General features: G+C 50.1%; 1 long non-coding RNA gene across 6 annotated transcripts in view; it reads left to right on the forward strand.

The window, feature by feature from the left end:
- Positions 1 to 27730, forward strand: part of LOC118633076 — a 269140-nt gene that overhangs the window by 70010 nt on the left and 171400 nt on the right. For 2 of the 6 annotated variants that reach the window (XR_004960138.1, XR_004960140.1), the window contains exon 1: positions 13694 to 13902. This is a non-coding gene — a long non-coding RNA (uncharacterized LOC118633076). Of the gene's footprint in view, positions 1 to 5511; positions 5545 to 12906; positions 12991 to 13335; positions 13662 to 13693; positions 13903 to 27730 lie in introns of those variants that run through there. The other 4 variants (XR_004960144.1, XR_004960142.1, XR_004960139.1 and 1 more) reach the window with 4 other exon arrangements.

A 27730-nucleotide genomic window follows, 5' to 3' on the forward strand; every position in this document is an offset into this window, starting at 1 on the left:
TGCTGGGCAGGGGACACCTGATCCTGGAGGAAACGCAAGCAGACTGCCTGGTGCCCACATCTTCCTCAGGAACTGAGCCCGCTCCGGCGGCCAAGGCCTGGGTCCACAGACCCAGTTTGAGGTCCACTCCTGCACTTCCAGGCGGGGAGCTGCTGTGGGCCGAACTGTGTCCCCTGCCGACTGTGTATGTTGAAGTCCTAACCCCCAGGGTCTCAGAATGTGACCGCATTTGGAGATCGGCTTGTAAGGGGATAATCAACTGAAAACCAGGTGATCAGGGTGGGTGCTCACCCAGTAGGAGAGGTGTCCCTCCCGAGGACAGGAGAGGGACACAGCCGGGCCACAAGGAACACCCGGGCGAGGGCCCCGGAGAAGGCTGCCACTTACACGCCAAGGAGAGGGACCTCAGGAGACACCGTCCCTGCAGACACCTGGGTCTCAAGACTTACAGGTGCCTTAGGTTGTTTAAGCCACCTCCTCCGTGGTCCCGATGGCGGAGCGCAGCGGGCCTCCAGGTGCAGGGAGCGGGGAGCTGGAAAGCTGTTCCGCACAGCGCTGCACAGAAAGGGGGGTCGAGGAGCTTATCCAGGGGAAAGCTACAGAGGCCGATCGAGTCCACGTGGCGAGTGGAGTGTTACCGGCGACTGGAAGCTCGCTGGGGGCTGGGCACCAGAGTCCTGCACAGGCAGACCTGTTCTGTCCCCGTCTGGTACGGGAGGAGACTGAGGCCATGAGGGCACCTGTGGCCTTCAGAGCCAGAGAGTCACTCTCGAGGCCTGTCCAGCCTGGGAGACGGGTAAGGGGTGGCCGCCGGGTCTGTTGTCATCAGCTGGAAGATATTGGGACACTGTCTGTGACCACGTCTTGGTCCCATTTCTAGAGAGAGGCTCTGAAGTGTACTGAGCGTGGTGGTGTCCCCTAGCAGTCACTGGAGTCACGGAGCCTTCCCGTGGGTGCCCGATCTCAGGCCTGTGTGCCCTGCCAGCGCCGAGCCGCACACCCACAGGGCCGGACCCCTCGCCCTGGGGCGCCTGCCCCACGTCACATCTGTCACAGCGAAGGGGAAGAGGAAGACGGTGGCTGACATTTGGGCTTTTAAAACAAAACAAATGTCCATTTTCCCCTTATTACAAAAGTGACATGATAAAGGAAAAAAAAATTTAAACCAAAGCAAAAATAAATAAAATGTATCTGTAGCCCCGCACCCTGGAGAATTGCTGCTACTGTTTTTCTGTCTGTTTCCCACGGAAGTGCACTCACTGTAACGATAAATGTGCCAACAGTGTTTTTGAGCAGCAGCACTAGTCAGGAAAGAGTGAGCCCTTTGGAACGAGCTGGGTTTGGGTGGTAGCTTTCCCTTACTAACAACACGGCTTTGGACAAGTTACTTTCTCTCTCTCTCTGTCTTTAACATGGGGACAGTCAATAAATAAAGCTAGTTCATTGGAGTTTGCAGTAGCCCAGGATATATAATGTGCTCTTTTGTAGCAACTGGTACTCAGTAATTATACAAGTCACAACCGTAAAAGGAATCAACTTTTGTAACACATCTTTGTTACTTAGCAACCTGTTAGTCAGCAAACATTCCGTGTGAAGAGAGGATTCGGGAACCCTGCTTTCTTTGTTCATATTTATTTTTACAGCTCTTTTAACGGCTGCATAGTACTTCATCACCAGTATGAATCACAATGTGTTTAGTTTTTATTGTATATTTATTTTTCCAGTTTTATTTATGGTAAATAATACTGTGATGTGTTTCTCTGCAACCTGCAGCTGAATGTTCCCCAGCGATGACTGTTTTATCAGGATCAATTCTGAAGAGCAAGGGGTGGACAGGAATGCAGGCGTCTAGGGCACACGCTAGCTCATCTGCACCTGGCTGTGTATGGGCGTGCCGTTTCAGTTGTGACTGACATTAGATTGGTGGGCACAGGGGAAAAGTGGGGCGTAACTGTGCTGTGTTGGGTCACTGACCCAAACCTGGCGTCACAGAGGACACAGAACTGAGAGGAGAGGCCCATCGGACACTGGTGTCACTTTGCGGTGTGGTCCAGCAGCTCCGACAAGGAGCCCTCACTGTGGGCCAGGTGTGGGGTGCTGGGCTCATAACCCTGTGATGTAGTCCTCACAGCAGCACAGTGAGGGGGCCTCCTAGGTACTGCCTCTAACCCCATTTTATACACACAGAATCAGGGTTAGCGAAGTTACGCGATTTGCCTGCGATCACACAGTAGGCTGCTCTGTGCAGGGTGGGGAGATGAGTCCAGGGGTGCTGCTTGGGGTTCCTGCCCTTGTCCTGGGGGATGGAGATGGCGTCGAGGCGTAGGAGCTGGGCAGGCCGTGCGGGACGGGCGGAGAGGAACCGCAGGGGGCCTGGCTTGTGGGAGCAGAAGGCTTGCCCTCCTCCGACAGGGCAGTGGGGGAGAGGAGCCAGGCAGAGCGGGTGAGGCTTCAGGTGGTACATGCGGCTGTGGAAAGGGGCGGAGGTCTGCCAGGAGACAGAACAGCACAGCTTCCGTGCATTACGCCACCTCACCCTCCAACCATCCTGTGGCAGCTGAGGAAACAGAGGCCCGGAGAGGTTGAATGGCATGGTCCCCGAGTGTCACGGCCAGAGTCAGACCCCAGGCTGCCAAATTCTGATGCTCTGACCAAAGGAGACTGGGAAATGGAGCTCGGGCATGTGTGGCAACCTGGGATGTACTTGTTGGGTGTCCTCTCCCTCCTTTTGAACGTCTCACCAACAACTGTCCGTTGACTTTATCTGGCGGTTAACCATGTACCCGTGACTGGGCTCCCCTTGTTGTCTTGAAATGTTATTTACATCATTGTTACTCAAGTTCTCATGCTGGGAAGATGATGACCCCAGACCCCCAAACATGTACCACAGTTCATCAGAGCGGGGCTCCATTGGTGTTCGACAGAGCGTCACTGAAGGAGGCTCATGGGGACTTCAGACAGGCCGCACCCCTGCAGGGGGAGGGCGGGGTGGGGAGGGAAGGGGGGACAGCGTCCAGGTTGTGAATCTGAGAAATGGGAGAACAGCGAGGGGTTGGGAGAGGGAGGGACAGCATTCCCTCTGTGCAGACAGCAAAGGACTGCGGGCGCCCCTCCCTCTCGGTGCGGGTGTGCCAGGGGCTTCAGACTCACTGCCAGGCTCACTCGGCCCTTCGCAACCTCTCCTGGCTGCAGGCAGGAAGCTGAGGGCTTCCGCTGTGGGAGATTTGTGACCTGTGTGCCCGGTTGGCTTCATCTTGGCAGCCTTTCCAGAAGGGCCCCGTCGCCCGCCTGTGCTGCCGAGGAAGGCGCCCGCCGACGGTGTCGCTGCGCATGCTGCCCTGGCCTCGGGGGGGGGACTCCAGGTTCTCAGCCTCAGTTTCCTCTTCTGTAAGGTCATAGCCCTTACTCACGCCCCTGCTGGGGGCTTGTAAGCGACGGGGTGCGAGTGCTCAGCACCAGGCCCCGGTGCCATCATGCTGGCCTCTTTCCCACAGGAAGATGTGGCCCAGAGGCAGCTCTAGCCTGGTGGCTGTCTTTATCTACTTGCTGGGGTGATTTTTTTTTTAACTTTGTAGGGATTGTCTGGAAGTTCCTCAGTCATTTCATTAGTCATTTTATGGTTTCTGAGATGGAAGACAAATGACTTGGAAGCCGTGTGTCAGGTGGACGTGGCCGGCGGGGTGAGCCTTTCCCGCTGAGTCAGCCGTCTGCTCCTTCGAGAAGCTGGTCTGCTCCATGACTCGTCACTGGCCAGCAGCGCTCACTTGAAATTCCTTTTTTGCTCCAGAGTTGTGGGCGCTTGGATGCCTTTGGGGGGGTGTGAAAGGACTCCAAGTATTCTTTTGTATTGATTGTATTGACTCTCAGAGCCTGGAGTGGGCAGTGTTCCCCTAAAGTGGTGCTTTGATTGAGTTTGAGACATACTGTGACATGGTCCTGTTCGAAGAGGTGGGACTCTGTGACATCAGCTTGTGGAAAGGGAACCCAGGCTCTGAGGAGCTCCCTGACTTGCCAGAGGTCTCAAACCTTAAACAGCTGGCAAAGGTGGACAGGCCTGCCCCTCCGGCTAGTGGGCCATCTCTGCCTTCCCACTTCGCTACAAACGGCCTGGGAAGCCATTTATGTGGATTCGGCTCCCTTGATCGGAGGGACAGTCAGGATGCCCCGGTGGCAGCTGCCTCCAGATGTCTTCGGCCCCTCCCCCTGGCTTGCAGGCGCCTGCAGCCCGTCGTCACCAGGCAAGAGGTTACTGAGTGTGCTCCTTCTCTGCCACTTGCTCCGCATCGGTGCCCAGCAGGAGGAGGTGCCGTGTGGGGTTACTGTGCCTCCCAGCGTCGACCCCACAGTGCCTGGGTGATGAGATGACAGTGCACAGTAAATGAGGGTGCTGATCTCATAGGTACCACAATCGTAACTCTTCTGTTGTTGCATTTTAACTTCTTTAACTTGAGGATGGCCTTAGAAGGTGATTTGAGAGTGAGGTGGAAATTATATGTTTTAACAAAGAATGTGGCCTTTATGTCTTTATTCCTTTATGTGATTGTAATTAACCCCAAATGCTTGTGCTACAGTGACTTTAGCTTCCAGGTAGAACATTGGGAGCCGGGGTCTAGATGTGGCCCCTGTCTTCACGTCATGCCCAGGGTGACTCGGCCAACACTTTTACTTCTGCCCTCTGACTGCGGTTTTCTCAGGTTTCATTGTCTTCTCCTTCCAGCCCCGTGGCTCCTGTCATTGTCCTTTTCCAGTAAGGGAGGACTTTTCTGTTTTACGGCTGAAGCCACTACCCTTTTGTAACTAAAGCACGCAAACCCCACCAGAGAACAAGTCTCAGGAGAATTGCAGTCTGTGTGACCTGGCTGGCTTCTTCATTCTGTGAGAAGTGGTTTTATCCCCCGACCCACCGCCAGCTGTGTGTGCTGCGTGTGTGACCTTAAGTGTGCAGGAGGACTGTGTACCCAGCCGTGAGCGAGCTGAGCTCGGGGTGACCGCGGCGGGGATGTCACTGCTGGGGAACCGAGGCGCACCTGCTCCGCTCCGACTGCAGGCCCGCCGCTGACGTTTCCTGTTGGTGACGGTCTCATGAGCATCATTCTGTTCTCCTCCAGCGGAGCCTGGGCACCGGCTCACACACGTCAGGCTTCTGAACAGGTACATAGGGAATCGCCTCGCCAGAGTGAATATAACGTGTTTGCCACCTGGACTGTTTACCAGGGGCTGTGGAAAAATATGTTTTGAATTTAAAAGTGTGAAAAAACAAGTGTGCTAGCTATCAAAAGATCTCTTCCCAAAGTAAACATGTTTATCGAGCAAGACTGAAAACAAAATACTTGACCGTGATAAGCCCAGCCAGTGAGAAGAAAGTAAACATGTTTACCACAGAAGCCGTATAAAGAGCCCGAGAGCAGTGCCCTGTGCGCCCGGCCATTCCTGGGAGCTGCTGCGGGTCCCTGGGGCGCGGCAGGGCCGCCACTGGCCCGGCCAGCAGGCGCCTGCCTCGCGGCCCCGCGGCCCCTCGCTGGGATTGGCCAGTGGGACTGCCAGGTGTGTGTTCTGTGCCTTGGACTGAGCCACGCGTGGATCTTTGTGAAGCTGAGCCCGGAATTCCCATGATTCTTATCTAGCAGCTTGTCAGAGTTGGTGCCAAGCAGGCTCGGGGGTCTTCTGTCTCCCCGAAGGAGCCCCAGGCTAGCGTCACACAGCAACCCTCAGTGTCCCAGGCCCATGGTGCTGACACCCAGGATACAAAGCATGAATCACACCCGCCCTGCCTCGCCCAGCTCACTCTGCTGAAGGAACCAAAGAGCTCGAGCAGGAAGTTGGTAGCAGAGATGGGTTTTCGGGGTACTGGGTATCATGGGGTGAGCTTTAGATGATGTCTACTTGATGACTGGTCCTGCCAGCGGCGTGCTCACTTGAGATTTTGTTTCTGCTCACAGGAGATGGAGCAGGCGGATTTGAGCGTGGCGGGGGCCGGCGGACCGGGGTCATGATGGTTTCTCAGGGCAGTCCAGGCAGGTTCCCGGGAAACGGCAGACAGCGAGGTGGCTAGCTGGGAGGGTGTTAGTGAAGTTTAGGATCCACAGTCTTCGAGGCGGGCACGTGGTCGCTGCGGAGACCCAGGCTTCGGCCATGCCATCAGTGCATCAAGGAGCCGCCGTACGCACTCGAGCCCTCTGGGCAAACATCCCCGCTCTCAGGGACAGAGGGCCTTGTCCGCGTGCAGCCAGCACGTGGCACAGCAGTGGGCCCGGCAGTCTGCCCACGCCTGTGCTCGGCCACGGCGCGGCACCACCCTTCGGGGCCTGGACGCCACCTGGGTCAGGAGTGAGGCAGACAGGTGTGTGCTCACACTTGGACCACGGAGGTTTCCCAGTGCAGGCCTGGTGTCAGCCTCGGCTGGGCTTTGGAAGGACCGTCTTTGTGGCCCCTCGGTTGATAGAAGTGGCCACACTGAAGGCCCTAGACGGAGGTTGTGAACCAGATATTACGTATGTGAGAATGCGTGGACGCGGTGGGGCCCTGCGGCTGGGTCGGGGGCGGGGGCCCCTCACATGCGGTCATCACAGGAGGGGATGCGAGGGAGGGAGGACTCGCAGTGGAGAGGGACTGTGTACTTTCCTCAGGGGACCAGGCGCGGTGGGCTGTCAGCAGAGCAGTGACTCGGCTCTGAGAGCGGGGATTAGGCCGATTTTCCCTTTTTCTTCGCCTAAAGTCAAGGGATGCCCAGTGCACGACTTCTGGAATCGGTGGAAGGGGCATCTTTAAGGAAAAGTAAAGTCTCTAGATGTTTCATGATGTAGATCGCGGAGGGCAGTGGGAATGGGCGCCCCGTGGAGCCAAGGCGGAGGGGAGTGGAGATCTGTCAGCAGAGATGGGCCGGCACGGCCAGAGGCACAGGTGCGGACGTCTCCGTCCTCACGTCCTGTTGCAGGTTCCGACGGGAGCTGGGCTGCGCGCTGGGCAACACGCCGGGGGCTGGGGGCCGGGGGCAGGCACATGCAGCAGAAGACCAGCCTTCAAGTTTGAATGAAATGGTAAGAAAATTTTTAGTGAAAAGGAGTAATAAACAAATAAAAAGGGTTCCCGGTCGAGCCTGAGAGGATGAGAAGAGTGACCACAGAGACGCTGTGCGCCCAGGCATTCTCGCCCATGGGCGTCCTCGCGCGTCCTCGCTGAGCAACGGCACCCAGGTTAGTCCTAGGCAGCGCCACGTACGGGGCCAGGCGGGCCACTGAAGCCACGGATGTGGGCGTATGATCTGGTACATCCGGTTGGAGTGTCATCTCATACATCAGAAGGTTGTGGGTTTGATTTCCAGTCAGGGCACATGCCCAGGTTGTGGATTCAATTTCGCATCAGGACACGTACGGGAGGCAACCGATCAATGTTTCTCTTCCTCTCCCCCTCCCTCTAAAATCAGTGAAAACTATCCTTGGGGGAGGGTTTTTTAAAAATCTGGTTGACATTTTTACTAGAACTTGAGAATTTAGCTGTTCAAACAGATGCTTATTTAGGGGACATTTGAGGTTATTATTTTTAAGAACATAATTATTATTTGTTCTTCCTTTCCGAGCCTTATGAATTGAGGCCGACTGGTGTTTATGGGACCTGACCGCAGCTCACTTTGGGCACAGCCCACGTTCTCGGGAAGCAGGCTCAGCAGTGCAGAAGGCCCCCCCCCCCCCGTGACGAGCCTGCCCCCCTCTGTTCCCTTGCTGTTTGGTGCCATTTGCAACGAAGGAAACCACGTTAGTAAACTGGAGAAGGATTGGCGCTCACGCATCCAGCGTCCTGGCCGGAGGGAGCCTGGGTGATCGGCTCTGTTCTGAGATGAGACCTCTCTGGTGGTCTGCTGCTGCAAGCCAGAGGGAGGGTCCTGTTGGCACAGTGCACAGAGCCGGGGGGACGGTGGGTGCAGGATTTGGGGGAAAAGCAGATGGAAGGCCATCCAGTGCATTTTGCTCCGCGAACTTGTGTGGGTCTGCCGCTGCCACGGATACTCTGTGGGAGAGGCCAGGGTGGGCCCTGAGTTCCACACCCTTAGGATGACTGGAAGCACTAGGTGTCCGAGCAGTGGTTCTCCAGGTGGTACTGGACCCAGAGCACCTGCACCCCCTTGGAACATGCTAGAGGTTCTCAGGCCCCACCTCGGAGCTACTGAATGGACAGTGGGGGAAGGGGCCCTCTGGGGCTCTGGTGTTTGTTCATGGCTGAGAAACCCTGCTGGCACCTGGAGGAGCTGGAGGGTCAGTGGTGATGCTGTTTTGCAGAGCTGGCCACATTCGCTCGCAGAGCCCAGGGACTAGCGTGTTGTTTGTGTCGTCAGCTGCTTGCGGCTCTGGACACCTTCGCCCCTTTCTGAAGACAGGCACCCTTCAGAAGCAGTGGAATAATGGAGTGCAGTAGACCCTGGGGCCGCCCAGCGAGGGCGTGCCTTTAATTTCCAGGTCCTCCCAGGCAGGGCCCAGACTTTTGGAGGTTGTTTTGAAAAACAGATGCAAATGGTGCCTGTTCTGTTGTTTCCCTGATGCCTGGCAGTGTTTGGGAAACAACTTGATTGCTAGGTCTTGGCCTCGGGGAACCGCAGCTGCTCCGGCAGCTCCCTACAGACTTTTGTACCAAGAAGAATTGCTTCAGGGAAAAATAAACTGGAGGACAAAACAAGAAAACATCAGTGTTGTTCTGTGGCTGCCTCTGCCTGTTTCTCTGGTGCTGTTTTGTAACCACAGGTTTCTTGACTTTATAAAACCAGGCAGGAGGGCCCTGTGACCCAGGCTCCTTTCTCCAGGCTGCACTGGGCTTGGGGAGAGAGCCTGCGAGATGTATGCATTTAAAAATATGTAAATTGAAAAGGAGAAAACTTCATTCCTTCTAATGACTCCCAAGATGGTAATCTGGCTTTTCAGATCTCTAGGAAAACAGATTGAGTATAGCACCGTTAATGTTCTGCACTTCTAGGCTTTTCTGAATAATATTTTAATGGGCTTTTAATTTATCGCAGCTCCTGATTGTCAGGCTGGGGCAGGGTCCCTGCTGACCCCAGGCCAGGGTGCTCAGGGCTCTGCTGAAGTGGAGAAGACCTAAGGCCTGCTCTGGAGGCAGGCAGGGCCTCCGGGGCTGAGTTGGGGCCTCACTGGCTTTCTGGCCCTAAGTGGTTAAGAGAATGCCCTGCTCTTCACTGGAGCCAGGAACCTGCCTCTGTCAGCTTTACTGGGTCATCTGGTAGCAGTGCAGATTCTTGGGGCCTGATTGACGCTGGACTTTGTGGTAGGAACTTGCATTTTAGGCTGGAGTTCAGGAGCACAGGAAGGTTTACAGCCCGAGGCCTGGGTGGTTGGTTTGCAGTCATGGCCTGGGTGGTCGGTTTGCAGCCCGAGGCCTCGGTGGTCAAAGTCGCTGCAGCAGGGACGAGGAAGGATGGGGGCCAGTGATGGTGTTGCCAGACCAGACATTCTCACGTGTTCTGGTGTTCTGAAGACCTGCACATCATCTTAATGCATTTACTTTTCATTCACTCATGAGGTCTCCCGTATTCTGCCCGCCCCCCCCCCTTTTAACCCTGAGAACCTTCTTTCTAAAATCATTTTATTTTGGTCTGAGATACATTTTTTGAATGTCCTTGTAGAGGTGATAAACTTCTGTTTGTCTGAAAAGGTCTTTATTTCATCCTAATTTTTGAAGGATAGTTTTTCCAAATATGTAATTCTAGGTACAGTATTTGCCTTTGATCAGTGTTCTGGATAATTTTAGATATCTATCTTCTTTTGGGGTGGATTTTTTTTTGGAGCTTTATCTGAGAATATTTTTTCATTGTTTTTTTTTTTTTAATAGAGTGGAAGGGAGGGAGGGAGAGAGAAACATCAATATGAGAGAGACACATTGATTGGTTGCCTTCCTCATGATCCCGAATGGGGCTGGGATCAAACCTGCAACCCAGGTACGCGTCCTTGACTGGGAATGGGACCCATGGCCCTTTATTCCTGGGGCCAACACTCTAACCACTGAGAGAAACCAGCCAGGGTTTTTTTTGGTGGTTTAAAAATTTTTTTTAAATTGCTGTATTTTTCATTTTTAAAGCTCAGAGTTTTGGTTAGAGTTACAGGGCTTGTATTTCATAGTATATAGTGTATGTGTTTATAGTATGCATTTTATAGTATAAACACTAAATATTTATAAACACTATAGCATACATAGTTTATGTGATATTTGGTTAGAACTATAGAGCTTATATTTTATATTTTATAAATGTATGTGTATGTATGCAAACATTATAGTGTATATGTATGCACATACTGCATGTTATAGTACATATATTACAAACACACGTAGAACTATACTGTGTGTTGTTTATATAACATTTGGTTGGAGTTATAGAGCTTGGTTGGGATGGAATTCAGTCTTGGGTCTGTTGGATTCTTTTTTTTTTTTTTCTTTATTGCTTTTAGAGAGAGGGGAAAGGAGAGAGAGAGATAGAAACATCCATGAGAGAGAACATCGATTGGCCACCTCCTGCATGCCCCCCACTGGGGATCAGGCCCACAACCTGGGCATGTGCCCTTGGGAATCAAACTGGCGACCTCTTGGTGCATGGGTCGACGCTCAACCACTGAGCCACTCCGGCTGGGCTTGTTGGATTCTTAACAAGACACAAACACTAACACAAACATTGCACACACACAGCGGCAATGGGCCCTTTGTTTCGGGTGTGCCTGCGGACACGAACGTTTGGGAAGCCAGGCGGGACAGCACCAGTGATCATGCCCCCAGCGTGTCTGCGGCGGCTGGCTTGGCCAGAACCGGCAGCGCTGCACCGGGGTTAAAGACCAGGCACCCTCCTCCTGCTCCCCGCACCCTGATGCTCTTCGGGGCACTTTGAACACCATGTTTTATACTGTGGGATGCCTCTCTCCACCCCACTTCCACTTCCACTTCCTTCCAAAGCTTGCTCAAGATAATTCCCTGGAAAGCCTGTATGCCCAGATGCCATGTGTCTGTGTGTGCCTCTCTGTGTGTGTCCCCCATGTCCCTCCCCTTTGTCCTCCCTGTCCTCTCCGTGTCCCTATACAGCTCTGTGCTCCTGCGGTCGCGACCTGGATGCCTGGCATGACCTCAAAAGTCATTTGATGCAGGGTTTGCATAGTTTTATATATATTTTATATACACACACACACACACACACACATATATACTCACATAAATACATATATATACATATATACACACACATATGTATATATATTTTTTAGTGTGTACTATTAAATGTATACTATTAAAAGAGTAGCTCCTGTCTTTGAAAAACTATGACATTTTACAAACAATCTGGATTGCTAACTTCAGTTGTAGAATTAATTGAAAACTCTTGAAACCCTGAGCTTATGTTCCCAAGTGGCAATAAGCTGGCTTGGGTGTACTGGCCGCTCTCCAGCTGAGAAAGCGCGGGTCTGTCGGTCTTCCACACCCCTCGTCACCCTGCACCTCACACCTGGCCCACACCTGGCCCACACCTGGCCTGCTGGCGCAGCTGCATTACCTGCCTGGCCTTGTGGGAGCCTCAGCTCAGGGTCAGGACAGAGACCCTGCACAGGGCTTGCCGCCACCGCTCAGGCAAGCTTGAGGCGGGACGTGTCCTACAGGCGAGCACTCAGTCTCTGTGGGACTGTGTTGACTGGACAGTCCTGAGTTCGAGGAGCACACGTCCTGCAGAGTCAGGCCACCTGCTTGTGTTCTCGGCAGGCCCACACACTCTGCCTCATTTTCCTTAGCTGCGACATTGAGCTCATAAGAACTTTGTTGTAAAAATAAAAGTAAATGAAGTAACTGTTCTGAAATACTTAAAACAATACCCAGCACATCCTGAGTTTTCAGTAAATGGAGATTCTGCTTTCACGGGATGCGAGGGATTCTCGCAGCGGTCTGTTGGTGCGTGGACGCGGCGGCCTGTGCTGCGCCGAGCAAGAGGCGCCCTCGCCTTGCAGAGCTTATAGCCAGTGGGAAAGACAAGTGAAGACATGAGAAAAACGCTTATAGATTATTACAAGAGCTCTGGAGAAAGCACCCAGCATGATGTCATTGAAAGTCACTGAGGACCTAGCTTAAGTAGGTAGGCAGGTCAGCCTTCTTGAAGGGCCTTTGCCCCTAAGGCCCAGGGACCAGAGAGGGCCAGCAGGCAAGGCCCAGGCCCTGGGAGCTCCAGGCAGCTGGGAAGGCGCTGCGCCAGGCCTGCGGACAACGCTGGGGAAGCCCGTGTCTGTCAGAGTGGTGGTTGCGTGGGGCTGGCGGTGACAAGTGAAGCAGAAAGCGACCAGATCAGGCAGGGCCTTCTGGGCCATAGAAAGACATTTGGATTTTATCCCAGAGATGGCAGACAGCCTTGCCCATTTCTCTCGGCTGTGTGGCTCAGTGGTTTTGGAGAGCCTCTGAGCCTTGGACATACCTGTTGGGTCTCAGGGCTTCTTGAGATTCCGAGAAAGGGGCTGCATTATTTGGACTCGAGCAGGGGTCCCTGGTCAGAAGTATGCGCCTTCCCTGTTAGTTTTGTAGAAAGGCCCAGACTCTGGGGGTGGGCCGTGGGGATCTGTACTTTTTAATTTTGGTTAATCCTCAGCCTAGGATATTTTCCCATTGACTTTTAAATAGAGTCGAAGGGAAGCGAGGGGGGGCATCCATGTGAGAGAGACACATCGATTGGTTGCCTCCTGCATGACCCCCACTGGGCCTGGGGTCATACCTGCAACCCAGGTGTATACCCTTGACTTGGAATCGAAATCATGACCCTTTGGTCTGTGGGCGGGTGCTCTAACCACTTAGCAACACTGGCTGGGAAGGGACATGTGATTTAAAAAGCTTCCAAGTTATGCTTCTGCACACTGATGTCTGGAAACTCTCCTCTGATACATTTGGGCAGATTTCCGTAGGACTGGTGCTGCAGCCTCTGGAGAGGAATGGACGCCTTGCGTGGGAACCCAGGGGATGCCATCCGTCACCAAGGTGCCAGCGTGCTGGGGTCGGGCACTGGCGCCAGAGTGAGAAGTCCTCTGTGCTTAGGCTGTTTGGAACAGTGTGCTTTACCCAAAACGGCAGAGAGCTAAGGGGAAGAATGGACTTGGGGGCATCACTTTATGCCCTGGCCCTGTGAGGAAGACCCTGGAATCCCAAGGTGGTACCGGCTTTCTCCGGGCCACAGTATTGACTGGTGACAGTACCGGGCCCAGAACTCGGACTTCTCTGCTTCGCTGCTTGAAGTTACACAGTGTGTTCTCTCTGGATGCAAATACCTCCATGAGTCTGCTCCTTATTAACTCTTAACATTGTTAGAATTATTTTGGAGGAAAACTGACTATGGTTACTCCCTTTACTAGTTATGGTGTTTGTAATTATTTAAAAAATACTTTAAAATTATTATTCTTATTTAATATGTTCATGGCTTTCCTCTGGAAAAGACCGTCCATTCCTAGGGAGCAGTAAGAACTCACTGGAACAGCTTGCTGCTGGAGCACTTTGGAAGGGCACAGGTGTTGGTGCAGCCAGGACAGCGTCTGGGTGCACACAGCCCCTGCCTGGCTGTGTTGAACTGATTGGTGAATGTAGCTCTCAACGGCAGTATTTCCGGTTCCTATTTGGCAGCATCACCCTCGATATTGACACCCCCTGGTTGAAAGGTGCTTTCCCCCACCTCTGGGTTCGACGTCTGTCTTGCTGTTTTCGAGCGTGAGGAAGTGTGGTTTCAGAAGTGACATCTGAGTTATGTGTAACAATTTTTTTGTGCCGCAGTGTCCCAGGAGCTCTTGCTGACAATCCCGGTTCCAGACGTCAGTTTTGGGCCATGGTGAGGGCTGCGATCCCTTCTCTGATTTGCTGCCAACCATGAATGGGTGGATGTGATGCCTGCTGGCCAACAGGGTGAGTGTACGTCCACAGTTACTCATCTGGGTTCACGGGACAATGTCAGCGGAAGGGGCCTGCCCAGTGTGGACCTGATCAAGGTGTAGGTCGATCAGAACAATGGCGGTGAGACTGAGAGTCTCATTGAAAGGAGGGACACACTCGGTCGTCATTTCCTGCTGTGATCTTCGTGGACAACCTGCGGGGATCTGAGGATGTGTGAAAGGCGTGGTAGGACCAGGAGAATGCTTGTTGCTTGCCTGTTTCTTTCAACCACACTCTGAAGGGTGGTCTCTCCAAATGGGGAGCCACGTGCACAAACGAAAGGATTGCTTGTGATGAACGAACCACCACGAAACAAGGCTGCAATGACCTTCTCCTGTGTTTTATGGGGACTTAGGTTTGCTTGTGCATTAGAATGTCCCGTCCCAAGCCTTCCTCGTAGTCAGGGCTCTTGAGAAAGCTAAGAATTCAGTACTTTGGATGCACCGACTTTCAGGAAGACTGATGGGTGTTTTTTCAATCACAGTTTGCCTCATTGGGTTATTCATTGTCATTTTTAGGGGGAGGTCAAAAGGGATGTGATCTTTTTCTGTTTCGTGTGATATTATCTATCATGTTCCTCAGAAATTGATGGCTCCTATATAGTCATGAATGAATAATTGTGACTTGCTTTTACCACAGACACTCATTGGTTGAGACCTGGCCTTTTGGGGAAAACTCTGGCATCATTCAGTGGTAGGTCTGTCATAGAATGAGGTCAGCTTCATGGGGAACCGTGGGCTGCAGGTTTTGTACTGAATGGCAATTCACGTAAGAGCCATCGCATAACCTCTTCCCTTCTCAGTGGGCTTGTGTTTGAGGCAGATTCGAATGAGTGGAGGGTCGTAAGGGAAGTTGGCAGGACAGCATACTGGGCATTGGGAGACCCGCGAGCTACCCGGCACGGGGTGTGTTAGTCTGGGTTTTGATTTCTGTTGTTAAAACGAGGCAGTTAAGTTCAGTGTCCTCTTTGTGAAATGAGCAAGGCCCTGGACTGGTCTGTTTACATCCCCACTTCACACATGGAGCAGCGGAAGCTGCAGGAGTTTGAGGGGAACGTACCTGGGCTTGGTCAGGATTGGAACTTGTCTGTCTGTCTCAGTCAGTGATTCTTGTTCTACCTGACCACAGTTACAGAGATTGAGGATTCAGCCCATGCAGTTCAGTAAACCTTTTCTGACAAGTTTTCTTCTAAGATCTTGTTATGAATTCAGCTATATGGACCAGATTTTAAAAAATATGTTTTTTTCCCCATTGATTTTTTTTTAGAGAGAAAGGGAGAGAGAGAAACATCAATGTAAGAGAGAAACATTGATAGGCAGCCTCCTGCACACCCCCTACTGGGGATTGAGCCCAAATCTTGGGCATGTGCCCTGACTGGGAATCGAATCGGGACCTCTCAGTCCATGGAACGACGCTCAGTCCACTGAGCCACACTGGCTGGGCTGGATCAGATTATTTAAAAAACAAATTATTTTTTTAATTGATTGATTTTAGAGAGAGAGGAAGTGAGAGGGAGAGAGAGAGAGAAACATCGATGAGAGAGAACATTGGCTGCCTCCTGCGTGCCCCCTACTGGGGATTTGGCCCACAACCTGGGCATGTGCCCTGACTGGGAATCGAACCTGCGACCTCTTGGTGCACGGGTCAGTGCTCAACCACTGAGCCACACCGGCCGGACTGGGCTGGACCAGATTTTTAAATATTTTAGTTAGAGATCATTTTGACAAATCCCTCCCATTTTATAGATGGAAAAGGAAAGAGCCTTATGAAACATCGAGCCAGGTGTAAATCCAACCCAGGTGATCCTGTGGTTCTGGAGGCGGCTCGTCTGATGGCCTGTCCTTGCATCAGTTCTGCTGAAGCTAGAGAGAGGGGAGAGTCTTTCTGTCTTCTTCACAGTGATCTCTCTTTCACTGGCCAGCAGTAAGGCAAACAGTGCACAGGAACACACAAGGAGACCTTCTCACTGGGTCACCCGGCGAGTCCTTCGCCCTCTCTGTGGCGTCCCCCTGAGGCCTCCCATTGGTGCCCAGCCAGGCTGGGCTTCTGTATGTGGTCTGCAGACTCTTGAGCAGACAGCACGTGTTGTGAAAAATGGCATCTTTGGGGATCCAGGCAGAGTTGAGAACAAAGCCTGGGTCTGTCTCGTGTACACACTGGAGAATTTGTAGAAGTGGCTGGAATTCTGAAGGTACTGAAATGGCAACAAACTCAAGTTTGAGGTTACCTGTCATCTCTGTCTTCAGTATTGAGAGAGTCTGACTTAATCTCACTCTCATAAAATTGATGTATGAAATTTAACAAAACCACATGAATAGATTTATTGAAGTCTAGGTTCATTTTATTCATTAATTTCATTGAGTAAGACCTGCTATTTGAAAAATCAATCCGAACTCCTATAATGAAAATGTTATCTCCTTTGAATTGATAAAATGTACCGTTAGGCCCTTTGAATTCCAGTTACATACATGGAAGTGTGTTGTGTTTACCAGACTGGAACAGGCGCCCCTGTTCTCCAGGGTGGAGGCCACGGAAATCCACCTGCTGCGCGTGGCCCAAGCCCTGTCCTCCCCGCGTGTCCTCCAAGCTCGCCTCCGTGTGCTGGAAGGCTGTCTTTTCCTTCCGAGACGCTGTGGCCTGGCTGCGTGCGCCGTGCACCTGAGAGCGAGGCTGGTCCTTCCACTGCAGAGCTGGCCACCACCCTGTGGCTTTTAGAGCTTCACAGCTTAACACGTAACCAAAGAAACACCAGGGGATCATTTGGAGTCTTTAGGCTTGAAATACACTGTAATTCTGAGTGAAATAGTAAGTGTCCTCCTGAGGGGATGGGCCCCAGGCACAGGGGTGGCAGCCGGGGCAGCCAGACACTGCACGCAGACACAGGGGAACATGTGTAGCCAGGTGTGTGCACGCAGGTCATTGCCACTCAGCGTCAAGGCCAGGACTGGGCAACAGTCATGTCTGCCCAGCAAATGAACTCGGGGGCAGGACACGGAGGGAGACGGGTTAAGCACTGAGGTGTGTCCCAGTGCCAGGCTCTTGAATCTGCCATCCCAGCAGGGAGTCAGACTCTCGTGGCACCAGGCTGTAGGTGACGCTGGTGCCTGCCCCATGTACATCACAGGACCTGAGTGAAGAGCAGCTGTCTGCGTGTGTAACAGGTGGTCGGCCACGTTGTGGTGAGCCACGTGGGCACACCAGGCGGGATTTGCACAGTGTTTTCTTGGGAACTGGAGTCTCGGCTGCGCCTGGGCCGCCCTGTCCATGTGCATCCACTGCGGTGTGAGTGGGAGCATCATGTGACATCGCTCTGTCACCACTGGCGTTTTCTCCTTTGCCCACAGTTCCTCTTTTGCTCTCTCTCGTAATCAGATTCCTAGTATTTAACCTGCTAGGAAGAGGTGAAAACGAGGAAAATGTTTCTCATGACTTGATTATGGGCTCCTTCTTGGTTTCTTATAAAACCCATGAGTATGGATTTGCTGTCTTTGGCCTTGGGGTGGGTGTGGGGTGCAGCTTCCGGTGAGGGGCAGGTCATGGGTTCAGGACAGGGGAGCTGACGTGGGCCCTGCCCCCGAGCCACCTGGTGTGGGGCACAGGCCGTGGGCTGGCCCATGGTGTTGTGTTCAACTTCCAGTCTGGAAAGTTTGACTTTGAAAAGTAATTTTAACAATTTAATAAACTACATAATATGTTTTATAGGCTGGAGCGAGTGATCTTAAGTATTTTGGTCTCTTTCATAACACAACGAACCTAATATTGGTAAAAATACAGATTTCACTCAGGCTGTACAGAGAGCCTAGATTTAATAAGCGGTTATGCGGGCTGGCAGCTGCCTATCAGATTGTATAACTTGGGCTCCAGCGCGAAGACAGTGTCAACTTACATTTTATCTCTGAACTGTTTTTGAGGCATTTATTTTGCCTTTCTTTCCAGTCCCTAATGTAATAGAAGTAATGTAATTGGCTGAACATTTTCCCCGTAGCTAATTGGCTAGAGGCCAGGTGACAGCCATTGTGTGCCTTGATGAAGATCAGAAATTAACATGACATTTACATGGAGGTAATGGCATACACTACTGATACAGTAATTCCCTTTCCTGCCCATACTCAGCAGCAAGCGTTCTGAACATGGGGTGAGAACCTGCACCCCCCATACCTCCCAGCAGTGTCCTGCCAGTCCAACCCCTGTGGCAGGTTCGCTTCCCAGGTATTCAGATGGAACTGGAACTGAAGACAAACTAATGAGTTACTCCATTTGTCAGTTAAAAGAGAAAACCCACCAACTACTATTATAAGATTAAATTCCACTTAGAAGGTTGCATTTAACTCTACAGCTATAACATTGTTTTCATGAATTCTGTTGGGTGTGACAGTTTATGGGAGATAAATTGATATGGTGTAGGTAGATATAAATTCATTGGATACTGTTAAACATGTTACTTCATATATATTAGCTATGAAATTTATATCTTCTCTAGTCATGTCCCCAAGGAAGTAGTGAGAGGAAAAAACATATTTTAAAAGAAAGAACCCGATTTGTTTTTTTCAGATACTTGTTCTAAAACAATATTTTCTCACTTTTATTTTTAAAAAATTGTTAAATTTCTACATTAACTAAATTTATGATTCTTGGTGTATGCTATTTATAAAATTGACTATAGGTTTTATGGTATAGGAAATTAGGCTAGGAATGAGAATGTGATCCAATTTTGTGATGAAGATAATCTGCATTTATATTACAGATATTTTCCACTTTTCTCTAAGCCACTTATGGGATTCCACACACATTTATCTGGACATACATATTCACTGTAGAATAAATTTAATATATGGGACAGGCTTGTGTTCACATGACATCTGTACAGAGCATCAAACCTGTGCTTAAATTAAGGGTGGCAAACACTCTTCAGCCCCACCTTCCCCCCACTCCTGTGCCCTGGCAGACGTCTCTGACTGGCCACACTAATTCATCAAATGAGTGTCCTCAGAATTACTACACTTCAGTTCTTGTAGGCAAGCTCACGAGTACACTGATCACGAGAGAGCAGGTAAGATCATGTCAGGCAATAGCTTTAACCCACCAGTCTGTGGTGTTTCTCTGTGTGCCTACTGCGTACCGGAACCTGCCTACCGGTACCTGCCTACCAGTACTGCCTACCGGTACCTGCCTCCGGTACCTGCCTACCGGTACTGCCTACCAGTACCTGCCTCTGGTACCTGCCTCCAGTGGCTACTCAGGACACGTTACATTGATGAGAGAACTTGACGCAGGCCCAGTTCTGCAGTTACTTGGTTGTGTAACGATTAGTGTTGGCATCATGCATACGCTATATTTGTATGATTTGTTAGGCAGGGTATTTTCCACCCTTCATCTGATTTTGGTGTTACATATATGTAACATTGTAGTTTTGTAGGTTTTTTTCTATTGCTATAACTTTGAAAACACAAGAAAGACAATGTTGCCCTCTTGTTACCTGTACATCAACCGAGGCTCGAACCCAGCGAGGAAGTGGTGGGGGGAGAGCTACCGCCCTCCCAGCCCAGCTCCTTGCACAGAGGGGAGTGGTCTGTGCGGGGCTGACCTGAGCAGGGCAGCTTTCTGGCAATTTCCTTTTGCATATTAATCTTGGTTTTTATCAATACACTGCAGCAGGCTGTACCAGGGAGGAAGGCATTCAGCTATTATATTTCAAATGATGTCTTCCGTGATATAAAATTCTAGGAACTTAAACTACACTGCATGTTGTTTTTGAAAATACTCTGTTTTCTGTTAACTTGGTTCATGCAGCGCACAGAGGCTGAGAAGGAAATTTCCACTCAGTGTATGTAGACCGCGAGCTCCCTGTGGAGAATCGCCACCGTCTTAATTCCTTCTTAAAGGAAAATGAGCAATTAGTGTGTGTAAGCACCATTCTGTTCACACACATTTCAGTTTCATTTCAGCATGTTGTCTGATCATGTGTGTGGGTCATGGTAACCAGGTTCGAGAACATGACTGTGAGCAGGCCTGCATCTTACTCGCCACTCAGCCTGTGTCCGCAGGACGGTGTGTTAGCCTTGGTCAGGGTGACAGTCCATGGGCCCTGTCATCTCTATTCTGATGGTGGCTCCCGGGTTGTCCCTGCACAGAACTTCTGTGACCAGTCCACTGGAATAGGCTCATGAGATGAAATCTTTTTCATCCCTCTTTGTGTTGCTGAGATTTTAGACTCTTTATAACAACCATTAGGCATTTCTTTTCCTGCAGTAGTTTGCACATGTCATCCTGACAGTACTTCTGTTCTGGACATAGTTACTCTGGTTTTGTTGTTGAGAAAACAGAAGCTCCTGCCGGAATAATCTGGTCAGGATCACGCAGCAAGTTCTGCAGGGGGGTAATCTCAGACTGGGACTGTTCAGTGCCCTGTCTTCACCACCAGGGCATGCTGCCCCTCACCTCAAAATAGATTCCTCTAATTTGGTTTAGATGGGGAAGATATTGTAGCTCATAGTTGTCGTTATGGAAGAAATGGAATCCAGTTCATTGAAAACTACAGCTTAATCTGCACACGGAATTTCTGCAGAACAAGTGATATAAAAGGGAATAAGTACTTCCCGAATTATTCCTGACCTCTGGCCTTTTCCTCAGCATAGGGCTCCCAGGGTGCATGGTGGGGCTCAGTGTGGTGTGTGGCCCCCCGACACCTGAGCAGAGGGGCTGTCTTCCTGACAACTGCACACACCACACAGGACCAGCTGCTCCAGGCGGGTGCGGGAAGGGAACACCCGGGCAATAGTGATGTCTAGCCTGCCGCTTGGCCGTGTTACCCACGCCGCCTGTCTGCGGCCGGCAGGCTGGAGGCAGGGCTGTGTTTCAGGTGTGCTCTATGGAGTTCCTTTTCCAATGTGCATTTAGTTATCATTAAGGGTATTTCTCTCCATCGTCTTTAGAGTTGGATATTGGATTAAGTGAAATGGCATGTCATTTGCAGTTTCATTTGCAAATCTTCAGAAAAGAACAAAATGGAATGGAATCTTGATATTCTAGAAGCTGGATGATGGGGATATCGGGGTCATTATACCATTTCCTCTTCTTTATATATTTTGTTGCTTATAGTTTAAAAAAGTGTAAGTGGGGGGCGAGATGAGGAACTTACCTTGCTCATTATGTAGTGTAGTGGTTGACAAACCAGTCACTGCCTAGAACCTGTCTCCCCCACTTTGGCCAGCCCTTGGCTACTGGTATAATTTAATTGATACAGAGTCTTAGCGCAAGGAGATGCTAAGCTCATCAGCTAAGGGTTGAGGTAATTTTCTGCACGATGTTGAGAAAATGACTACCTGACACTAAAGCATTCCCTGGCCAACCTATGAAGCTGACAGGAGTCTGGTAGCTGTTAGGGCTGAGCATGTGCAGTTCACCAGGGCTGAAGATGCACCTGCGCAGGGCCTTCTCCCTGCTTCCTGGGCAGTGTTTGCGGGGACAGAGGGGCCCTCAGCCCAGGGCTCTCCTTCTCTCCTCCAAGTCCTTGGGGACATGAGTCTGCCTGGGAAACGTAGTAAATACAGATTTCTGGATCCACACCTGGCACGGCCTGGGCTTAGGTGAGCAGAGCTTGGGGTCCGAAGTTAGGGCAGGTGGCCTCAGCTCCCAGCCCCAGGCCTGTGGTTACCTTGGCCAAGGCAGGGCTCCCCTCCAAGCCTCACTTTCCTCACCTGCCAGGTGTGGACAGTGGTAGCATCTACCTTGTTGTCTGTGAAAAGTCCTTCATGTGGACGGTGCCCGGTGTCTCTGGATATATGTTCGTTGCTGCTGTATCTAAGTGTTGTGAGGAGTGCCGACACCCGGCAGAACCAGAGGACTGAGGATGCAGCAGTTAATGCTCCAGGTGGCACTATTTGGTGGCTATAATTTAAACCTTTTATATCCTAGAATGTTTTTTGTAATTATTAAAACTCAAAATGGATAAAATACTTAAATGTGACCCATGAATCCATAAAAATTCTAGAAGATAAATGCAGGCAACAAAATTTCAGACATCATACGCAGCAGAATTTTCACTGATACATCACCTAAGGCAACAGAAACAAAGGAGAAAATGAACACATGGGACTACATCAAACTAAAAAGCTTCTGCACAGCAAAAGAAACAACCATCAAAATGGAAAGGCAACCCACTGTATGGGAGAGCATAATTGCCAATGATACATCAGATAAGGGGTTAATTTCCAAAATATATAGAGTTCTCAACAACTCAACAAAAGGAAGACAAAGAACCTAATTAAAAAATTGTCAGAGGAAAAAAAAAAAAAAATTGTCAGAGGAGCTGAATAGACACCTCTCTAAACAGGACATACAAATGGCCAAGAGACATATGAAGAAATGCTCAACATCACTAATCATCAGAGAGATGCAAATTAAAACAACAATGAGGTATCACCTCACACCTGTCAGAATGGCCACCATCAACAAATCATCAAACAGCAAGTGTTGGCGAGGGTGTGGAGGAAAGGGGACTCTAGTACACTGCTGGTGGGCATGCAGACTGGTGCAGCCACTATGGAAAACAACATGGTGTTTCCTCAAAAAATTAAAAATTGAACTTTCATTTGACCCAGTGGTCCCGCTTCTAGGACTATACCCTAAGTAGCCTGAAACACCAATCAGAAAGAATATGTGTACCCCCATGTTCATAGCAGCACTATTTATAATAGCGAAGATCTGGAAACAGCCCAAGTGTCCATCAGTAGATGAATGGATAAAAAAGCGGTGGTACATATACACAATGGAGTACTATGCAGCTGTAAGAAAGAAAGATCTCTTATCCTTTGAGACGACATGGAGGGACCTGGAAAGTATTATCCTACGTGAAACAAGCCAAGCTGAAAAAGACAAATACCACACAATCTCACTTATTTATGGAATATAATGAATATAACGGTCTGAGGAATAGGGTAGACCCAGAAACACGGAAGTAGGGTACAGACTGACATCCCTCAGAAGAGGGGGTGGTTGGGGGTGGGAAGAGATAAACCATAGAACTTATATGCATGTATGCATAACAATGGACATGGACAGTAAAGCCGGGAATGGGGGGGGGGGGTTGGGAAGGAGCATGTCAGTGGTGTCAGTGGGGTAAAAAAGGAGAAACATCTGTAACAAAAATAAAATTAAAAACAACAACAACAAAACAAAAAAAATAAAAAGCATATAACACGTTTCCTAAAAAAAAAACATTTTAAAAATCAGGTTGGGGTTTTTCACATAGATGTTTGAAAAGGAATTCTGTCACCAAGTGTATGAGGGTTGACAAGTGTAAATATGCCGTTAGACGTTCCAAAAAACGTGTATTATTTACTGATCGGTGTAGTGTCTCCTGTGGAACCATTAACTCAGTCACTTCCTGTCAATCTCTCCAGGCTGTTGTAATCAGACTATGGATATGCATATTAAAATACCAGCAAGTTACTTTGCATGTGTGGAGGCAGCTTTTTACTTGTTAGTGTTGTTGCTTGGAAAAGGCATCAGGATAGTTGCTTCTCAGGATGGTTAGCAGTCACCAGAACTGCATGAGGAGGTCAGGAGCCAGAACCAGGGCGGTGGGCCCCGCGTTCTGGTCACTGCGGCCTCCATGCTCTCCTTCCAGCCCTGGCCAAGTGCACACGCAGTCCTTGTGCTTTTCTTCCTACCAAACTGAAACCAAGTTGTGCACATGTGTGATGGTGAAAAGTTACTCGGACTTCTCTGGCTGTGGTAGGGATCAGCGAACCTCTTCTGAGCCGGATGGTAAATCTTTCCGGCTTTGCCGGCTGCTGGTTGTGACAGCGACTGCACTCTGTCCTTGCAGTGGGAACACAGCCACTGAGGACGCCCAACAATGGGCGAGGCCAATACAAGTTATTTACAGACACTGAAATGTGGATTGCTTGTAATTTCCTTGTGTCATTCATTAGGAGTAGTATTTTAATTTTTTTTCCAACCTCCTTTTTAAGGATGTGAAAACCATTCATAGCTCCGGAGTGCAGGGTTCGGTCTGGCTGAGGGAGGCCCGGTTTGCTGAGCCTGGTCTGGAGAAGGTAGCAGTGTCTGTTTCAGCCTGGACGCGCCATCTCCTTCGTCTGTTCCCCAGTTTCTGATGGAGCAATAAAGTCATCAGCTCTGTTCAGGTCTCTCTTGAGAGAGCTGCTCTGTGTGATTGGTTACTTATTGATTTAGCGTGAAATTCCTGAGGGTCCCACCCCTTCCATTACTTGAATGGGAGCTGTGACCTAGAAGTAAAAGTGAGGCTAGGAGGTGACAGGTGCACGCGAGGCAAAGCTGGTCAGAGAAAAAGTGGTCTCCGAAGCGCCTGCCCCTGCACCCCACGCCAGCGCCGCACAGCTCACCAGGTGACTGGAGACTTTTCCAGGAGACACAGTTGAACAGTTTTGAAAATTTAAGAGTAAGACATTTTTCATATATATTATATATTAAATATGTGGCAAAATATTAGCCCATCAAGTGTGGTTTCTCAGACCATCGCTGAAATGCAGCATTTAGAAAACTGAGAGGTTTAAGGAAAAATGCAAGAATGTCTGCATGTTGGTCTTGCGCACGGCACCCCTGAGAGGTGGTGCTGGCCGGCTGCAGTGGGACAGTCCCCTCTAAGTGCCCCTTTTGTCATGAGGGAGGAGCAGAGACCGGGAGACACACCATGGGAGCCATTTGATTGTTCTCTAAAGGACTCTCTGGAGGACAAGAATGGGCCACGGTGAGTGAGCATTCTGGAGAAGATGCTTGAATTAGTGTCCTTGCTCCCCTCTGTGCTGCAGATCTGCCTTTTCCCTTGTGGGCAGGAGGGAGGGGTCACGGCTGCGGAAGAGGGAGTTCCCGGGACAGCCCAGCGTGGAGGCCAGGGCAGAGCGAGGGGCCATCCAGTAAGAGAGTGTGACGGGAGGGGAGGTGACAAGGATGTTTTCCAAGAAAAGGCTCGGAGAAGCATCTAGAAGGAGATTTCTTTTTTCTGTGTTTGTTAATCCTTACCCAAGGATATTTTCCCATTGACTTTTAGAATGGAAGGGAGGGCGGGGGGAAGAGGAACCCTGATGTGAGAGAGACACATTGATCAGTTGTCTCCCAAGCAACCCCTACTGGAGCTGGGGACCGAACCTGCAGCCCAGGTACATGCCCTTGACTGGAATTGAAGCCGCGACCCTTCAGTCCACGGGCCAGCCCTCTAACCACTGAGCCGCACCAGCCAGGGTGAATACTCCTTTATCAAGAATTAAGATAAAACTGGACATGAAGGGAAAGAGCTTCTGGCCGTCAGCGAGCCACACTCTGTGAACCGAGGTGTTGTCATCGCAGTTGGTGAGCAGACATCGAGAAAGACGCACCCACAAGAAGCAGATGTGCTTTCACACAACTGCTTGTTGTGACACAGAAGGTAGGACGTGGGAAAGAGACACAACAAAGGCAGAATTACGATGAAAGCTTTGCAAATGATTTGTTTTCTTGTTAAATAAAAAGTAAACGTAATTTCATGATCCGGGCCAAGACGTGGAGCCCTCAATGTATAAAAACAGCTAAATGTGGTGATTAAGAACACAGGATGTTGGCTAGACAACTTGGGTTTGAATCTTGATTCTGCCACTTGCAGTGTAATCTGGGGTAGATTACACTGCTCTGCCTCGATTTCCTCACCTTGAACATGACAACAATAACACCTGATTTACAGGTGACTGCGGGATTAAATGAGGTCGTACACACAGCGTTACACAGAGCAGTGCGTGCTCCGTGGACAGCGCGCTAGCGGTCAGCCCTAGAGTGTGCCCTAACACAAACGTGGTTTGAGCTCATGCACAGATGTGCCTCTCTCCCCGGAGTGCGTCAGACATGTCCCCATCTCCCAGACCAGCTGTGGTCCAAGGAACAGGGAAGCTTCTGGTGCCCCAAGCTTCCTGTGCCTGACCTGGAGGCTGCGTGTGTTCCTACCACAGGAACAGACTGCCTCAGAAACTGCAGGGTGTGAACTTCGGTCCTGGAGGAACCCCTTTGTCTTTCACCTGCCATTTGGGCTAGGGAGTCTTTCTTCTGCTGGACGGCCTTAATTCAGTTTTGTGCCTCGGGATTGGACAGAAGCCATCTCTTCTGTGACAAACTGCCAGTTATTAACAAGTCTTTCTCAGGTCTTCTCCGGGCTACGCCGTCCTGACTTCCTTGGTTTTCGGGTCCTGTAGTATATACCCGCAGTTTCTCTCAGCACTAGCAGCCACGGGCTTGCTTCCCCTGTGTCTGCATCTACATGGTTCACTTAGAAGGGCCTCTTTTTGACAAAACTGTCTGTCATTTGGAAGAGAAACATTTTGACTTTCCTTAACCCACTTAAATTCCAGATGTGGGCAGCTGGTGCATGATGAACTGTTTGTTGCTAAAGAATCCTACCTGTTCCCTTGGAACTCGGTGTGCTGGAGTGGGCTCCTTTGTCCAGGCCAGGTGGCTGGGTGAGGCCCAGTGCTGTCACTGTGGCTCCGGGACCCAGCCGCTCTGTGTGCCTACCTGCTGCTCGCTCAGCCTCCAAGGCAGATGACCGTGCCGTTCTCAGATGACAAGAGCTCGGGTCAGGCAGGCGATCGGAGAGGACATTTGGTGAACATCATCAGAGTTGTTCATCTGTATGTCTTTAATCCATAGAATTTTTCTCTTTTACCTAAGAAATTGTGCACATTTTGGTCTCTTTTGTTCTATCCTGTTCTAATGCATGGAAATTATACATGTAGCATAAGAATTATTTCCCTTTTATAGGATAGTTCACTTCTTCCACTGAAACCATTTAAACAAATTATTTTTAAAGCACTAGGGCCCGCCGTGCAGACCCTAGGGTTTGCTTCATTTTCTGTTTCCCAAGTGGTGTTCTTCCCTCCTTCCAGCCAGGCTCCCAGAGAGGAAGCAGGTCGCAGTGTTTGCAGCACCAGACCACATGCAGGGCAGGGCAACTCGGTGGATGGCGGGTGCCTTCTAGACTTCACACGTTCCCGAACATGGAGCCTCCCCATGACAACAGCCGTGGCTCGTGGCTCGTGGCTCGTGGGTGACACGTGCAAGGTGCTGCCACAGCTCATCCCAGGTTGAACGTCTGTGATTCACTGTTTCCATTGACTCGGGATGCTGTGACTCACAGTGAGAAGGTGCCCTGTGCTTCCTGCACCCTGACTCCCATGGCGCACATGGAGGGGTGGCTGCGGAGGGGCCACTGGGGAGGAACTGCTGGGGGGAGACTGTTGGGGGAAGGGCGGCCGGGGGAGGGGCAGAAATCGAGACATCTAAACAGCCCTCATTCCTTTACAGAGAAATATGTGTTCATCAGTCAACCTTCATGCCTCTCGAATGCTTCTTTTTTTAAAGCATATTTTGTTGGTAACACCTTGGAAACTTGAAAATGATTTTATTTTTAATTATAGTTGTACCCATTTCTACTTGGCAAACGTCAGAAGAGAGTTCATGGTGGCCCCTTTTTCGTATTTATTTATATTCTTCACATGTAACAGATTTATTGATGAAAGCATGATTCTGGGAATATAATTTTTTTTCTCATTGTGAAATTTATTAAATACTTTACATAAATCACTTGGTGGCATTATGGGTTCATTGCTTGTGTGGAGGGGGCCATGAAGGTTACATTATATCAGGAGGCTTTTCTAGAGTTTCAAGATGAGTGGTATTTTAACATATTTAATTTCTGAACAAGTCAGTGAGTGATTTAAAAAGTAAATGTAGAATCTGGAAGACATTAAAGAGATGTCAAGGATAGACGGATTTTGATTTGTAGCCTAATGAAATG

This window comes from Molossus molossus, unplaced genomic scaffold (assembly GCF_014108415.1).
Source record: "Molossus molossus isolate mMolMol1 unplaced genomic scaffold, mMolMol1.p scaffold_m16_p_18, whole genome shotgun sequence".
Classification (NCBI taxonomy): domain Eukaryota; kingdom Metazoa; phylum Chordata; class Mammalia; order Chiroptera; family Molossidae; genus Molossus; species Molossus molossus.